At 40.8% G+C, this 14,908-nt stretch overlaps 3 protein-coding genes and 1 pseudogene across 5 annotated transcripts in view; all 4 read left to right on the forward strand.

The window, feature by feature from the left end:
• The window catches only part of LOC147340025 (melanoma-associated antigen B3-like), a 112,805-nt pseudogene that overhangs the window by 87,094 nt on the left and 10,803 nt on the right, over positions 1-14,908 (forward strand). The gene's annotated exons all lie outside the window — the stretch shown is intronic.
• LOC147340028 (melanoma-associated antigen B1-like) overlaps positions 1-14,908 on the forward strand; it is a 63,154-nt gene that overhangs the window by 24,224 nt on the left and 24,022 nt on the right. The window contains exon 1 of one of the 2 annotated variants that reach the window (XM_086388379.1): positions 4,129-4,264. The exons of the other annotated variant lie outside the window; for it this stretch is intronic. The gene's annotated coding sequence lies outside the window, so the exon portion shown is untranslated. Of the gene's footprint in view, positions 1-4,128; positions 4,265-14,908 lie in introns of those variants that run through there. 2 annotated transcript variants of the gene reach the window in all.
• Positions 1-14,908, forward strand: part of LOC147340029 (melanoma-associated antigen B4-like) — a 113,033-nt gene that overhangs the window by 24,214 nt on the left and 73,911 nt on the right. The gene's annotated exons all lie outside the window — the stretch shown is intronic.
• LOC147340030 (melanoma-associated antigen B4-like) overlaps positions 4,129-14,908 on the forward strand; it is a 49,678-nt gene continuing 38,898 nt past the window's right edge. The window contains 1 exon segment of the mRNA XM_086388373.1: positions 4,129-4,264. The gene's annotated coding sequence lies outside the window, so the exon portion shown is untranslated.

A 14,908-nucleotide genomic window follows, 5' to 3' on the forward strand; every position in this document is an offset into this window, starting at 1 on the left:
CAGGAAGGGTGCAGAGTCAAAGTGAGGACCCAGAGTGTGGACATGAAGCACCTCAATCCACAGCTGACAGGGCTACACTTAGTCCCTCCTCTCCAGTTAGCCCTGGGAGGCATAGGGAAGTGCTGGCCAGCTCAAGGGCCCCGTGACTTCTGCCTGGAGGGTTTCAAGGAGATGACCTTGGTTTATAGGCTGGCTCTTCATCAGAGAGTGGAAATCCCAGGCACGACGTGTGTACAGTCCTGTATGAAGAGTGTGGCAACCAACTACCCCATTACAGATAAATCCTTAGAAAGTCCTGCAAATGTAATGGGCCCTGGGAGGGAACAGGCAGGGCTTTCAGACTAGGTTTATCCCTTAGTTTCTGAAGGCGAATGGCTTCAGGGCCTTAAAGTCTTTGGGCTAATGGAGGGAGGCTGTATCAGCTGAGGAAGGGTACCCCGTTCCTAACAGGAGTCAACTGATGATACTGACCGACAGCAAAGGATCCCTCCCAGAAAGAAGGGGGCTACAGAGGGCACTGTCCCTGTTGTCAGGCCTGAGACTGTGCCACTTAGGCCTGGTGACATGGTGAGTCCTACTCACTTCCTCCCAGAGGATCACATGGAGGTAAGGAACCTCATCCTGATCAAAGGGAGCAGCCGAAACTCAGCAGAAGAATGATTTCCATGTTGTGCCAGAAGTCAAGGTAAGGACCCTGAATTCTTGAAAAGACCACTAGCCTCAAAACAGTGGGAGCAGAACATATTCCTTCCACTCCTGTTAGCCTCAGAAGACCATGGCCTGTGGTGGCCCTATGAGGCAAACTCCTCTTCTTCCTCAGGGATCAGGGAACTATTGGCCTGGGTGGAGAAGCTTTAAGGCAAGTCAGGGAATGTTTCCAGTTGGGGAATATTTCCAGGTTCTTTCCAAGACAGTGAGGACAGCAAAGAACATGGGAACACAAATACCAGGATGGCCACACAGAATTTTCCCTACTCTCAGCCTAGAAGGCCTCAGGCAGATTTACCAGGCCAAGGGGCCCTTCAGCTCTGACCGAGGAGTAGCAGGAAAGTCAGGGTTTGGTCTGATGGTGGTGTCAACAGAAGGGGGAGTCTTGGGCTTGGCTGAGAGTCAAATTTGGGACACCGATTTGGAACCCTGAGAGGAACCGTCTGTCATTCCCAAGGAGCTTGCCATAGCTTTCATTCTTGTGAGACTATGGGTAGGGGTGGCTAGATAAGGCCATTCTTATTTCCTCCTCCAGGTTCACAGGGAGGTATCGGGCTTACTATGAGGAGATAGGCCTCAGGTCAAGAAGGAGGGGATTCCCCAGGCCCCACCAGAAGTCAGATTGTGAAGCCCGAGTGGAGACTGAGAGGTCTTCTCACCCCTGAATAGAGGGAACAAAGGAGAGCCATGCCCTCCCTTTTTATGTCAGTTCTAGAAAGCTCAGGAGAAGACTGTCAGGCAAGGCTCTCCCTCACTTCTTTATACCAGGCCTTCTTCTTCTTGTTGAATTGCTAAGTCATGTCTGACTCTTTTGTGACTCCATGGACTATACCCCGCCAGGCTCCTTTGTCCATGGGATATTCCAAGGAAGAATTCTAGGCTGGGTTGCCATTTCCTCCTCCAGGGTATCTTCCTGACCCAGAGACCGAGTCTGCGTCTCCTGCAGCTCCTGAATCACAGGCAGATCCTTTCCTGCTGAGCCATCAGGGAAGCCCTATATCAGGCCTAAGGGAGGTGAGATCTTCGTTGCAAAGTATAGCCACCAGTCCTGAGAAGGGATGGGGTATGGTGCCTGCCAGGCACTGTGGCAGATGGTTTACAGTTACCACCACATGCCAGCAGTCCTTCCAGACAGGGCTTGTCAAACTCCCTTCACAGTTAAAGAGCCCGAGGCGCTCTCAGAGAGTTTAATGATGTGACAAACTTTTCCATGGCTGTTTAAGTGAGAGGGATGGCCATAGGCCCTTGATTTGAGTTGGTCTAAAGCTCACCCTCTCACTCCTGGAAGCCTCCTCTGACCTTGTGCTCTTAATTCCCTTTTTATTCTCATTACTGTGAAATGTATGAAGCATTAAGAGGGACTCTCAGGTCCAACTATTATATTGTAATACATAGCCAGAGCAATAATGATAACAATGCCAAACTAAATGTGACATTGAAGAGAGGAAACAAGAGATATTTAAGTGAGTAGATCTGATGTTAAGTGGTTTTACCACAACAATCATTTGAAAAGTTGATTGTCTTGCTCCCTCTCCAGGACAGAGGAAGATGATTAAGTGCAAGCCTTTAGAGAACTCTTTTATAATGTTAGTGAGAATGTCAATGTGTGCAACCATTGTGGAAAACAGTATTGCGGTTCCTCAAAAAATTAAAAATTGAATTACCATATGATTCAGCAAGCCCACTTCTGGGTTTTAATCCAAAGGAATTAAAATTAGACTCTCCAAGAGATACTTTCGTTCCCATATTCATTGCAGCATTATTCACATTAACCAATACAGGGAAGCAGCCCAAGTGTCCGTTGATGTATCAATGGATAGATATATGATATATACATATCATGGAGTGTTGTGTGTGTGTGTGCATCCTCAGTCACTCAGTTGTGTCTGATTCTTTGTGACCCCATGGACTGCAGCTCACAAGGCTTCCCTGCCCTTCACTGTCTCCAAGAGTTTTCTCAAACTCATGTCCATTGAGTCAGTGATGCCATCCAACCATCTCGCCCTCTGCTGCCCCCTTCTCCTCCTGCCCTCAATCTTTCATACCTAGCATCAGGGTCTTTTCCAATGAGTCCGCTCTTCACATCAAGTGGCCGGAGTATTGGAGTCAGATTCAGCATCAGTCCTTCCAATAAATATTCAGGGTTGATTTCCTTTAGAATGGACTGGCTTGATCTCCTTGCTGTCCAAGAGATTCTCAAGAGTCTTCTCCAAGACCACAGTTTGAAAACATCAGTTCTTCAGCACTCAGTCTTCTTTATGGTCCAACTCTCACATCCATACATGACTACTGGGAAAACCATAGCTTTGACTACAGGGACCTTTGTCAGCAAACGGATGTCTTCATTTTTTAATACACTGTCTCGCTTTGGAGCCTTAGGAAAATGCAGAACCTTCAGCGAGAGGTCATTTCAAGGGAGGTTGCCTGGTGGGTAGAGAGACAGTGGGAGTGGTGAGCATAGCCAGATCCTTAGATGGAGGGCCTGAGAGAATCCACAGTCTCCTGGACTGGTGACCTTTACCCTGGTTTGAGGGAGCCAGAGACCTCTCCTTAAGGACCTAGTCGATTATTTTATCTTGTGTGTAATTGGGCAAATTCTAGGCAAGTTCTAAATTTCTTGTTGGTACTTTAGTATGTGGAAATACTCGTTATTTAGATGAACAGGTATCTGGGAGGGAAGATCCTGGTCAATGACAAAAATTCTAAGAACTCTGAGTTGTTTCCAACTGGGAAAGATTCTACCTCAAGCACATTCTATGTCACATCCTCTGGTGTGAATGTTACATGATTGTCCTTGCTAGGCAACATTTAGTTCACTGTGATTTTCTTTGTCTTGGAGTTTGGGTCATGTGCTGGAGTTCAGGGGCCTAGTGAAACAGCATGTGAAAAAATTGACCAGCTTAAACTGGTTTGACCTCAAATAGATTGTTGATTAATCACACCTTGAGTCATTTTACAAAGAAGGAACTGCATGTGTCCAAGAAGAAACACATGACCTCAGGATGACCACAGAGCCAAGCTCTTCAGTATGCATAACTCAGAGAAGAGAACTGTTGCCCCGAGGGCCATTTACAAAGTGAGAAATCCTTCAATAAGGAAAACCTGGCTTCCTGTAACCTGAGTAGCTGAAAGGGACTAATTGAAGACTAGCCAATTAGCGTCCAAGTTAGAAATTCCCTTGACCCCTTAGATTGCACCCAGGCTCCTGGATTGAAGAGAGATTTGATACCTTGCCTCCTTCATTAGTTGGCCTTGCAGTAAAGCTCTTTTCTCTAAAGTTCTTGCCATAAGTATTGGCTTCTGTGCACATCTGTCAGTGAACCCATGTTCAGTGAGTTAGAACAGCCCAGTTGAGATTTAGGACTTGTGACCATCTTTCTGAGGCACTGTAGCCCCTGGCAGAGTGTGGGTTCTTAGCACCCACCCTGAATGGCCACCTCGATTGAGTTTTGTCTAGAGAGTCACCTTCCGGGTTCCTGCTTTCTCACCATGGCACACCGGGATCCTCGGGATACTTTTAAGAAAAGAAACAGCTCCTAGAGCAGACATCTTTGGGGTGAGTAAACTCATTATAATGTCCCGGTAGCTAAATGTAGTTAAAATGTGTCTGTGGTCTAATAATCTCATCAGGACTGTGGGTTAGACAGGATGAGATGGTTGGATCGCATCACCAACTCAGTGGACATGAATTTGAGCAAATCCCAGAAGATAGTGAAGGACAGGGAAGCCTGGCATGCTGCAGTCCATAGGGTGGCACAGAGTCAGACATGAGAGAGCAACTGAGGAAAGACAACAACACTGTGGGTTAGAGTCCCACCTAGGGGATTTTCTTCTGTATGGTTAGAATCCAAGCCTACAACTGTGGGTTAGAGACCCACCCCAAGAGGACAATGCAAAAGATTAAATCTGCTGAGGTACTCAAGAATTGGTTTAGAGTTCTGAACATTGGGATAAGGTCTCAGGCCTTTAGATTTGCTTGCCTATGTTGTCTATGTCTGACTGTTATATGTGTTGGGATTGCCTAATAGGCGTTGGCTATTGGATCACTGTGGCAAAACTTTATGAAATCTTATATGAGTGAGGGTTCTCTGAATCAGGAGATAAAACACCTTGCTCTTGGACTAGAAACCTTGCTTTATGGAGGTGACAGTTTTTCACCCATGCCTTAGGTGATTGCCCAGAGGTATTGTTACAGATGTATATTCCTTTCAAAAAAAAGAAAAATTATTGGAGATTGTTGATTTACAGTCCTTTGTTAGTTTCAGGTGTATAGCAAAGTGATTCAGTTATACTTATATTCAATCTTTCCCAGATTCTTTTCCCATATAGGCTATTACAGAATATTGAGTATAGGAGGTCCTGTTCAGTTATCTATTTTCTATATTGGTTATGTGTGTATGTTCATCTTAAGCTTCTAATGTATCCCTCCGCACAAAGTTCTCCTTTGGTAACCATCAGTCTGTTTTCAAACTGTGTGAGTCTGTTTCTGTTTTGTAAATAAGTCCATTTGTGTCATTTTTAAAAATTCGATTGTACCTATGAGCAATATACTACAGTATTTGTCTTTGTCTGACTTAGTCTGACAATCTCTAGGTCCATCCATGTTGCTGAAAATGGCATTCTTTCATTCTTTTCTATGGCTGAGTATTCTTCCATTGTATTTATGTATCACATCTTTTTCATCTGTTGATAGACCTGTAGGTTGTTTCCATGTCTTGTCTATTGTAAACAGTGCTGCAAGGAATATGGGGGTGCTTGTTCCTATTCAAATTATGGTTTTTGTTAGATGCATGCCCAGATAGTCTATTTTTGAAAATTTACTGGAGTACAGTTGTTTTACAATGTTGTGTTAGTTTCAGGTGTATAGCAAAGTGATTCAGTTATACATATATATACATTCATTAATTTTCAGTTTCTTTTCTCATATAGGTAGTCACAGAATATTAGAGTTTCCTGTGCTATGCAGGAGGTCCTTATTGATTATCTATTTTATACATAATGGTGTGTGTAAATTCATCCCAAGCTCCTGTTTTATGCCTCCCTCACTATACTTCCCCTTTAGTAACTGTAAGATTGTTTTCAATATCTGTAACTCTTTCTGTTTTGTAAATAAGTACATTTTATCACTTTTTAAAATTAGATTACACATATGAGGGATATATTTGTCTTTGTCTGACTTACTTCACTTAGTATGACAATCCCTAGATCCATCCATGTTGCTGGGAATGGCATTCTTTCATTCTTTTTTATGGCTAAGTAATATTCCTTTGTATTTCTGGACCACATATTTATCTCTTCCTCTGTTGATGGACATTTAGGTTGCTTTCATGTCTTGGATATTGTAAATAATGCTGCAATGAACATTGGGGTGCTCATACATTTTTTCAAATTATAATTTTCTCTGGATATATTCCCAGGAAGGGAATTGCTAGATATTATGGTAATATTATTTTTCTGTTTTATTTTATTGGAGTATACTTGATTTACAATGTTGTATTAGTTTCAGGTGTATAATAAAGTGATTCAGTTATAGATACATATATATTCATTCATTTTTAGATTCAGGTTACTACAGAATATTGAGTAGTGTTCCCTGTGCTATACAGTAGGTTGTTTTTGGTTATCACTGTTATACATAGTAATTGTGTATGTGGGCTTCCCAGGTAGTGCAGAGGTAAAGAATCCACTGTCAATGGTGGAGACACAAGAGAAGTGGGTTCAATCCCTGGGTCGGGAAGATCCCCTAGAGCGGGAAATGGCAACTCACTCCAGTATTCTGGCCTGGAAAATTTCATGGACAGAAGATCCTGTTGGACTACAGTCCATGGAATCAAAAAGAGTCAGACACGACAGTTGTGTATGTTTATCTCAAGCTCCTAATGTATCCCTCCCCCAACATTTCTCCAGTGGTAACCATAAGCTTGTTTTCGATATCCAGAAGTCTGTTTCTCTTTTGTAAATAAGTTTATTTGTGTCATTTTTAAAAAAATTAGATTCTACACATAAGTGATATCATATGATATTTGTCTTTCTCTCTCTTACTTTACTTAGTATGACGTTCCCTAGGTCCATCCATGTTGCTGCTGCTGCTGCTAAGTCACTTCAGTCGTGTCTGACTCTGTGCGACCCCATAGACGGCAGCCCACCAGGTTCCCCCATTCCTGGGATTCTCCAGGCAAGAACACTGGAGTAGGTTGTCATTTCTTTCTCCAATGCAGGAAAGTGAGAAGTCAAAGTGAAGTCGCTCAGTCGTGTCTGACTCTTCGAGACCCCATGGACTGCAGCCTACCAGGCTCCTCCATCCATGGGATTTTCCAGGCAAGAGTACTGGAGTGGGGTGCCATTGCCTTCTCTGCCATGTTGCTGTACATGGCATTATTTAATTCGTTTTTATGAGTGAGTAGTATTTCACTTTATATATGTACCACATCTGCTTTATTCTTTCCTCTGTTGATGGACATTTGGGTTACTTCCATACCTTGGCTAATATAAATAGTGGTGCAATGAAGATTGAAGTGCATATACATTTATGAATCATGGTTTTCTCTGGATATGTGCCAGTAGTGGAATTGCTGGATCATATGGTGACTCTATTTTTAGTTTTTTCAAGAAGCTTCCATAATATTCTCCATAGTAACTGTATCAATTTTCATTCCCACCGACAGTGCAAGAGAGTTCCCTTTTTTTCACACTCTCTCCATCATGCATTGTTTGCAGATTTGGGGATGATGACGATTCTGGCTGGTGTGAGGTGATAGTCATTGCAGTTTTGATTTGCATTTATCTGATAATTAGTGATGTTGAGGATCTTTTCATGTGCTCTTTGGATATCAGTATGTCTTCTTTGAAGGTGTCTTTATTTATATCCTCTGCCAATTTTTGTTTGGATTGTTTATTTGACGTAGAGTGTATGAGCCTTTTATATATTTTGGAGATTAATCCCTTGTTGTTTGCTTTATTTGCAAATATTTCCTCTCATTCTGTGAATTGTCTTTTTCTTTATGGTTTCTTTTGCTCTATGGAAGCTTTTAACTTTAATTAGATGTCACCTGTTTATTTTTGTTTTTATTTTCATTACTCTAGAAGGTGAATCAGAAACCATATTGCTAAAAAAAAAAAAATTACTGCTGGAGAGAACAAGATGGCAGAGGAGTAGGTGGACATGGAGTATATCTCTCTCCACAGATACATCAGGAATACACCTTCAGACACAGAAATGCATGCAGAACACCAGCTGAGAGCAGGTAGGAGTACCTGACCAGTGGAAAAGAATATATAGACCCATGCAAAACTTGGTAGGACAAAGGAACTAGAAGGAAAAACAGGAGTGTTAGTAGGACAGGACCTCCTTTTGGTGGGTAGGGGAACTGAAGCAGGGGTCTGATACCCAAGTCAGGACAATTGTCTGAGTCAGAGGAGAAACATTTAAGGCTGAGAGTGAAACAGCTGATCTGTGGCAGCCTAAATGAATGAGAATCAGACAGTCCTTGTAGCAGCCATATATACCCCGGACAGGGTCATAGATCCCCTGGAAGGTGCAGCAGCTGGGAGCTTAGGGATTGTGGAGCAATCTCAGGGCGAGGGCTGCTGTTGACCATAGGGAGATGGATCAAGGGGATGTGAGGGAGGAAACTGTGGTGGGAAATGCCTGTGGAGGTAAGCCAGGTAGCCATGGAAGCAAGGCGATACTGCTGAGTCATGTGTAGGAGGTGGACCCATCACCATAGCCTCTCTCCCCTCACATGCCGGCATTGGCACCTGAACAGTAGAGAGGCTGGTACATAAAACACTTGATGCTCTGAACTACAGAATAGGACCCCACCCAGGGTGCTCCTTGAAGTGACTGATGCCCTGAACAACAGAGAAGGACCCCAGGCAGTGGCACCCTGTTAAGTGCCTGAACGGGCGGAGCTATGGAGAAAGACTGGCCAAAGAGGCCTTCTGATAGCCAGCTACAAGAGACTCGAAAAAAGACTGATAGGGCCATATTTGCTGCAGCAGAGGCAGTCCGTGTCCCAGCACATTTGGCACCGCCAGGGTCCCTGCAAGCCAAGCAGCTGCACCACCTTCACGCTCAACTCTCACTGGGGCAGAGCTGCCACAGGCCAAAAAAATCTTGCGTCTGTGTGCAGGATGGCTTCAGTAGTGTCAGACTCTTTGCAACCCTGTAGACTGTGGCGTGCCCGGCTTCTCTGTCAGGGAGGGGGCCTCTCCAGGCAAGGACACTGGAGTGTATTGGCCAATACTGGTTGCCATACCCCTCTAGAGCACTATATTTCCTGCTGCCCTAGCCACCAACTCCCCTGAGTACCTGGTGCTGCCAGAACCCCTGCGACCCAAGCAGCTGTACCACCTCCACACCTGGCCTTCGCAGGGGCAAACCCAAGTCCTGTAGGGCAGCCTAAGGAGTAAACCCCAGTGGATGACTCGCATGCAGAGGTGGAAATAAAACCACAATTGTAACCCGGGGGCAGTGTGACTAAGGAAGAAGACCCAAAACCCTCCCACCAGCTGTACAAGCTGCAGATGAAATCCATACAATCAACTAGGCAGACTCTGTCTATGAAATATATAGTAGGTCATTGAAAGCTCCCACAAAAGAAAATGCACTAGTTCTGGTAGCTGTGGACATTGGAGGCAAGAATACAGAGTAGTAGGACCAGATTAGAATCTGAGCTGCCCCCACAGCAGGTCCAGAGACCAGCACAGTGTTGGAGGGCATCCTAGGGAGGTGAGGTGGACTGTGGCTCCCAGCGAGGGAAAGGACTCTGACAGCAGTGACTCAAGAAAACATTCATTATTCTTATTTTTTGACTTATTCTGTAGATTCTTTTGGATTTTTTTCTTCTTCTTCCCCCCCCCCCCGCGCCCCCCCACTGTTGTAGTTGTCGATTTTAGTGGCACAATGAAATCTAAATGAGGTTTTGAGCTTTTTTTTTTTTCTTTTCACAGTCACATTTTTTATTGTTGTTATAAACCCCTGCCTCTACATTGGGCCTTTGTGGTTATGGGGAGTTTTCCTTATTTTTTTTTCTTTTCTCTCTTTTTAATTTTAATTTTTACTTTTTTAAACCTATTATTTTTTCTAAATTTATTTCTTTGTTTGTTTTCCTACTGTTCTTTCCCCCTTGCAGTTAATCTTTAATGTATATACATCTTCTTTATCTACCTCTATTTAACTTTGCATATCTATTCTTTCTTTCTTTCCTTTCAACGTATGTTAATTTTATTTTCATTGCTTTAATTCCCCAGTTGGCACTTTGCTTTAGTTTTGTTTTCCAGTTGTGCTTTAGTTAGTTTTGTTCTGCTAGACATATTTTTGGTTTCCTTTGTTTGCCAGGTCAATCTACTGTACTTTATTTTCATTAGACTGTTTTGATTTTGCTTATGGGTATATATGTATTTATGGATATTCAGTCAAACTTTTTATTGTTATAAACCTCTGCATCTACATTGGGCTTTTGTAGTTCTGTGGAGTTTTCCCTTTTTTTCCTTTTTTCTTTCTTCTTCCATTTTTTTCTTTTCTCTTTTTTTATACTTTTAATTTTTAAAAACCTATTATATTTTTCTACATTTATTCCATTGTTTGCTTTTCCTACTGTTATTTTCCCCTTGCAGTTGATTTTTATATAAACCTTCTTCTTCCTCCTCTGTTTAACTTTGCATATCTATTCTTTCTTTCTTTTCTTTCTTTCCTCTCAAAATATTTGTTAGTTTTGTTTTCAGAACTTTATTCCCCACTTGGCACCTTGCTTTAGTTTTGTTTTCCACTTTGTGCTTTAGTTACTTCTGTTATTAACTGGTAAATATAATTTTTGATTTCCTATGTTCACCAGATCAAATACATTCTACTTTATTTTTGTTGGAATGTTTTGACTTTGCTCATGGGTGTATATATGTATATTCCATTATTTTAATTATTCTTTTCCTGATTTTCTAACAACCATTTGTCTGGGGTTCATCTTTGGTTTCTTGTTTTGGGGTTATTTGTTTTAATCTCACTAAATGCTATAACAAACCACTTGTGGAATCTTCGTTCCTGACCAAAGATCAAGCCCTGAGCCTTTGGAGTGGGAACACTGACTCCAAGACCCTAGACTACCAGAGAACTAACCCTAGGGAGTATCAAATACTGAGAACTCAGACAAAGAAAAACGCATGAAGACCCAGCATCACCCAACCACCAGTAGCACCCTGAGCAGGATGCCTCATCTAAAGAACAAACAAAACAAATACAAACCCAATCATCAGCAGACAGGATTAACAACCTCACTCAGCCTTGCCCATCAGAGGAAAAACAAACAAACAAACAAAAAACAAAAATCTCACCCTAAATAAAGATTACAAAAACCACTGGACCAACCTTAGGAGGGAGGGCAGAAACCAAAAGGAAGAAAGAATTCAACCTTAGAAGCCTGGGAAAAGGACACCTCAAACACAATAAGTTAAAAAAAAAAGGCAGATAAATACTACACAAATGAAGGAACAAACTAGAAACTCAGAAGTCCAAATAAATGAAGAGGAAATAGTCAAACTACCTGAAAAAGAATTCAGAATAATGAGAGTACAGATGATCAAAAACCTTAAAAACAAAATGGAGAAAATACAACAGTCAATTAACAAAGACCTACAAGAATGAAAGAAAAAAAATACAGAGACAAACAGCACAATTAATAAGTAAAAGATAATCTAGAAGGAAACAAGAGCAGAATATCTGAAGCAGAAGAACGAATCAGTGAGCTGGAAGACAAAATGGTGGAAATAACCTCTGAAGAACAGAATAAAGTAAAAGAATGAAAGGAACTGAGGATAGTCTCAGAGACCTCTGGGACAATATCAAACACACCAATTATAGGGGTGTCAGAAGAAGAAGAGAGAAAGAAAGAGTATGAGAAAATTTTTCAAGAGATTATATTTGAAAATTTCCCCAGCATGGAAAAGGAAATAGTCAATGAAGTCCAAAAGGCACAGAGAGTCCCATACAGGATAAACTCAAGGAGAAACATGACAAGACACATACTAATCAAACTAATAAAGACTAAACACAAAGAATATTAAAAGCACCAAAGGAGAAGCAACAAGTAACATACAAGGGAAACCTCATTTTCTTAACAGCTGATCTTTCAGGAGAAACTCTGCAGGCCAGAAGGGAATGGCAAGATATATTTAAAGTACTGAAAGGAAAGATCTACAACCAAGATTACTGTACCTGGCAAGGATCTCATTCAAAATTGATGGAGAAATAAAAATCTTTTCAGACAAGCAAAAGTTAAGAGAATTCAGTACCACCAAACCAGATTTACATCAAATGTTAAAAGGACTTATATAGTCAAGAAATACAGCAGAAGAAAAAGATCTACAAAATCACACGCAAATAATTAAGAAAATGGCAATAGGAGCATATATATCAATAATTACTTTAAATATAAATGGATTAAAGGCTCCAACCAAAAGACACAGACTGGCTGAATGGATACAAAAACAAGACCCATATATATGCTGTCTACAAGAAACCCACTTCAGACCTAAAGACACATATAGACTGAAAGTGAGAAAATGGAAAAGTATATTCCGTGCCAACTGGAAGCAAAAGAAAGCTGGAGTAGCAATCCTCATATCAGACAAAATAGACCTTAAAATAAAGATTACAAGAGATAAGAAAGGACACTACATAATGATCAAGGGATCAATCCAAGAGGAAGACATAACAATTGTAAATATCTCTGCATCCAACATAGGAGCACCACAATACATAAGACAAACACTAACAGACATAAAAGGAGAAATTGACAGTAACACAATAATAGTAGGAGACTTTAACACCCCACTCACACCAATGGACAGATTATCAACAGAAAATTAATAAGGAAGCACAAGTCTTAAATGATAAATTCAATGAGATGGATCTCATTGACATTGTCAGGACATTCCATCCAAATGCAGAAGAATACACCTTCTTCTCAAGTGCACATGGAACATTCTCCAGGATAGCCCACATCATGGGTCACAAATCAAACCTCAGTAAATTTAAGAAAACTGAAATCATATCAGGCATCTTCTTTGACCACAATGCTGTGAGACTTGATATCAATTACAAGAAAAAAACTGTAAGAAACACAAACACATGGAGATTAAACAACACGTTTCTAAATATCCAACAGGTTACTGAAGAAAGCAAAAGAGAAATCAAAAAATTTCAAGAAACAAATGACAATGAAAACACGACAACTCAAAACCTATGGGATGCAGCAAAAGCAGTTCTACGAGGGAAGTTTATAGCAATACAATCCTACATCGAGAAACAAGAAAAACATCAAATAGACAACCAAACTTTACACCTAAAACAACTGGAAAAAGAAGAACAAAACCCCCCCAAAATTAGTAGAAGGAAAGAAATCATAAAGATAAAGCAGAAATAAAAAGAAAGAAACAATAGTAAAGATTAGTAAAACTAAAAGCTGATTATTTGAGAATATAAACAAAATTGACAAACCTTTAGCCAGACTCATGACGAACAAGAGAGAGAAGAACCAAATCAACAAAATTAGTCATGAAAAAGGCGATGTTACAACAGACAATGCAGAAATGCAAAGGATTATAAGAGACTATTATGAACAACTATATGGCAATAACAGAGAAGGCAATGGCATCCCACTCCAGTACTCTTGCCTGGAAAATCCCATGGATGGAGGAGCCTGGTAGGCTGTAGTCCATGGGGTCGCTAAGAGTCAGACATGACTGAGGAACTTCCCTTTCACTTTTCACTTTCATGCATTGGAGAAGGAAATGGCAACCCACTCCAGTATTCTTGCCTGGAGAATCCCAGGGACAAGGGAGCCTGGTGGGCTTCCATCTATGGGGTGGCACAGAGCCGGACACGACTGAAGTGACTTAGCAGCAGCAGTAGCAGCATATGGCAATAAAATGAATAACCTGGAAGAAATGGACAGATTCTTAGATAAGTTCAATATTCCAAGACTGAACCAGGAAGAAATAGAATTTATGTAATTTACAATTACACTGCTTGTAATTGGGTTACAATTACAAGCAGTGACATTGAAGCTGTGATCAAAAATCTCCCAAAAAACAAAAGCCCAGGAGCAGATGGATTCACAGGAGAATTCTATCAAACATTTAGAGAAGAGCCTATCCTTCCAAAACTCTTTCAAAAACTTGCAGAGGGAGGAACGCTTCCAAACTCATTCTACTAGGCCACCATCACCCTGATACCAAAACCAGACATAGACAACACCAAAAAAGAAAACTGCAGGCCAATATCACTGATGAACATAGATCCAAAAATCCAGAACAAAATTTTAGCAAACAGGATTCAGCAACACATCAAAAAACTCATACAGCATGATCAAGTTGGGTTTATTCCAGGAATGCAAGGATTCTTCAATATACGCAAATCAATCAATGTGACACACCATATTAACAAATTGAAAGATAAAAACCATATGATAATCTCAATAGATGCAGACAAAGCCTCTGACAAAATTCAGCACCCATTTATAATTAAAACTCTTCAAAAAATGGGTATAGAAGGAACCTACCTCAACATAGTAAAGGCCATATATGATAAGCCTACAGTAAACATTATTCTCAATGGTAAAAAACTAAAAGCATTCCCCGTAAGATCAGGAACAAGACAAGGGTGTCTATTTTCACCACTGTTATTCAACTTAGTTCTGGAAGTCCTAGCTGCAGCAATCACAGAAGAAAAAGAAATAAAAGGAATCCAGATCAGAAACTAAGAAGTAAAGCTCTCACTGTTTGCAGATGACATGATACTGTACGTAGAAAAACCTAAAGATAGTATCAGAAAATTACTAGTACTAATCAGTGAATTTAGCAAAGTTTCAGGATACAAAATCAATTCACAGAAATCACTTTCATTTCTATATACTAGCAATGAAAAGTCAGAGAGAGAAATGAAGTAATCAATCCCATTCACCACTGCAACAAAAAAAGTTAAGTATCTAGGAATAAACTTACCTAATGAGACAAAAGAACTGTATGCAGAAAATTATAAGAGACTGATGAAAGAAATCAAAGATGACATAAACAGATGGAGAGATATTCCATGTTCCTGGGTAGGAAGAATCAATATTATGAAAATGACTATACTACCAAATGCAATCTACAGATTCAATGTGATCCCAATCAATTCGCCAATGGCATTTTTCACAGAACTAGA

The sequence above is a fragment of the Bos grunniens genome, chromosome X, assembly GCF_055505025.1.
Source record: "Bos grunniens cultivar Pamir isolate PY7600 chromosome X, Bosgru_T2T1.0, whole genome shotgun sequence".
Lineage (NCBI taxonomy): Eukaryota > Metazoa > Chordata > Mammalia > Artiodactyla > Bovidae > Bos > Bos grunniens.